Source organism: Octopus bimaculoides, chromosome 5, assembly GCF_001194135.2.
Source record: "Octopus bimaculoides isolate UCB-OBI-ISO-001 chromosome 5, ASM119413v2, whole genome shotgun sequence".
NCBI lineage: Eukaryota > Metazoa > Mollusca > Cephalopoda > Octopoda > Octopodidae > Octopus > Octopus bimaculoides.
Window position 1 is genome coordinate 25,407,654 of NC_068985.1, and position 2,558 is coordinate 25,410,211.

At 37.3% G+C, this 2,558-nt stretch overlaps 1 protein-coding gene across 1 annotated transcript in view; it reads right to left on the reverse strand.

The window, feature by feature from the left end:
* The window catches only part of LOC128247899 (cadherin EGF LAG seven-pass G-type receptor 2-like), a 64,481-nt gene that overhangs the window by 31,989 nt on the left and 29,934 nt on the right, over positions 1–2,558 (reverse strand). The gene's annotated exons all lie outside the window — the stretch shown is intronic.

Consider the following 2,558-nt stretch of genomic DNA (forward strand, 5'->3'; position numbering starts at 1 on the left):
TATATATATATATATATATATATATATATATATATATATATATATATCATCAATGCACTTTCCCTGATTATTTATGACTTTCTTCCATCTATTTACAAGCTTTTTAATCCCATCAATGTAAGACTCTTTTGATTTCAAAGTGAAGAACTCTGAAATGTCAGTTTTGACCTCCTCCTGGCTAGTGAAAGTTATGTTCCTCAAACGATTCTGTAAACTATGAAACAAGTGATAGTCTGAAGGAGCAAGGTTGGGAGAATAAGGTGGATAAGGAATTTTTTCCCAACCAAGCTCTTCAATCTTCTGTGATAAGATCTTTGCAGTGTGGGGTCGTGCATTTTCCTGATGAAACATCGCTCCTTTCCGATTCACTAAAGCATGTCTTTTTTCTTCAAAGCTTGGTTCAAACGCTCTAATTGCTGACAGTAGACTTGAGCATTAATTGTTGCATTAGGTGGTAACAATTCAAAGTGAATTACTCCTTTGCAATCCCACCAGATAGAGAGAAGAACCTTCTTGGTTGTGGTTGAGCTTTTTCCCTTTTACCAAGCCACTGTTTACAACATTTAACAAATCAATAGAATATCCATTTTTTGTCACCAGTCACAAGTCCATCCAAAAAGGATGAAATGAGTTCGCAAAAATGGAGAGAAGAGCAGATGTCAACTTGGGATTTGCTGTTGCTTTCAGACAATTAATGAGGCACTCGTTTTCCAAGTTTAGGAACCTTTCCAAGTTGTTGAAGATTGAACAGTTGTATGGTTTGAACTAAGCTTTATTGCCAATTCTTCAACTGATAATGCAGGATTTCCTTCGACTAATACCTCAAGGAGCTTATCATCAAACTCAATTGGACATCCTGTTCAATCTCCATCTTCAAGGCTGAAATCTCCACTTCTGAATTTTGCAAACCATCTTCTGTAAGTTCTTTCATTCAAGCATTCTTTCCCATAAACTGAGTGTATGTTTCAAGTCGCTTCGACTGCAGAGTTTCCTTTTTTATACTCATAAAGCATTATGTGCCTCAAATGTTCTTTGGATACTTCCATGTTAGAAAGGGTTTTAATCAAAGAAATTTTAATTCTATTATTCTGTAAAATAATATTTAATTAGTTTAAATGTACAGAAATGCATAAAAATAATTTTTAATTCCATTAGACATTCTAAAATACTATTAAATTTCATTCAATTTTAAAAAAGGTAAAATCGGACAGAACTTATAGGATGATCTGATATATATATTGTGTGTGTGTGTGTATCATCATCGTCACCTAATGTCTGTTTTTCTTGCTTGCATAGGTTGGACAGTTTGACATGGAGTTTTCCAGTTGGGGAGCTGTCCAGACTCCAATTGTCTGTTGTTTGTATGGCATGGTTTCTATGGCCGGATGCTCTTCCTAACACCAACCACTTTATAGGGTGTGCTGATGACTATCTACATGCCACCGGTATGGGTGTACATCTACACAGCATCAGCATGAGTACATCTTATGTGGCACTGGCACCTTTAAAGGGCAAGCCAGTATGTATGGGCAATAGTGATTTTGCTTGGCTTGGAGTGTCTTCACAAGTACATCAAATCGCTACAAACTCCTGGTCCTTTGTTATTTCCTCAGTGAGGCCCATGAAGGGCTTCTTTCAGTTTCTAAATCCACTCATAAGGCCTCTTGCCAGACCAGGGCTATAAAAGAAGACACTTGCCCAAGGTGACACACAGTGGGAGTGATCACCAAAAAATGTGGTTAGGAAGCAAACTTCTTACCATGCAGCCATGCCTACATTCAAGTCAGTGCCAAACAAAAGGCATTGCAGCTGTGACATTCCAGCAGAAACCAAAGTTATGATTTTAGGATTGTGTGAAGTTTTCGATGAGCGCACATGAAGCAAGGGAAATCAATTGGGAAAGCAATGCCTGTCATTGAAACCAATGGAGGAGACAAATAGAAGAAGGAAGGAGTTGATATTTTCAATAAAACTCACATTTCTCAGGCCAAATTTAAGCACCGTAGTGAATGGGGGAATCTTGGTTTGCAATATCTGCAGATTTATATGTTTATCAAGAGCTAGGCTTCATAGTCACCAGCAGAGCCACAAGTGTTAAGTACAAATTTTGTCTGAGTGCACAATGTTCTCCTTGGTTGGTGATGGTCTTCCTCAGTCACAAGTGGACAATCTTCATGTAGATATATGTATGTATGCATGTATGTATGTATGTATGTATGTATGTATGCATGCATGTATGTATATATGAATGTATGTACACACACATATACATATGTATGCATGTATGTATGCACGCGTACATGTATGAATTTATATATTTATGTGTGTGTGTATGTATATCTTTTATGTGTTTCAGGCTAAAAGCTGTAGCCATGCTGAGAAACCGCCAGTATCATGGCCTTTTCAGTGCCTATCCCAATGTAGTTGGCTTTTGGTGAAGGAAGGAGTTTGATATTACTACCCTTGTTTGAATTTCTTGAAGCAAAAATAATAAACTTAACAAATTTGAACGAGAGAGAGAGAGAGAGAGAGAGAGAGAGAGAGAGAGAGAGAGAGAG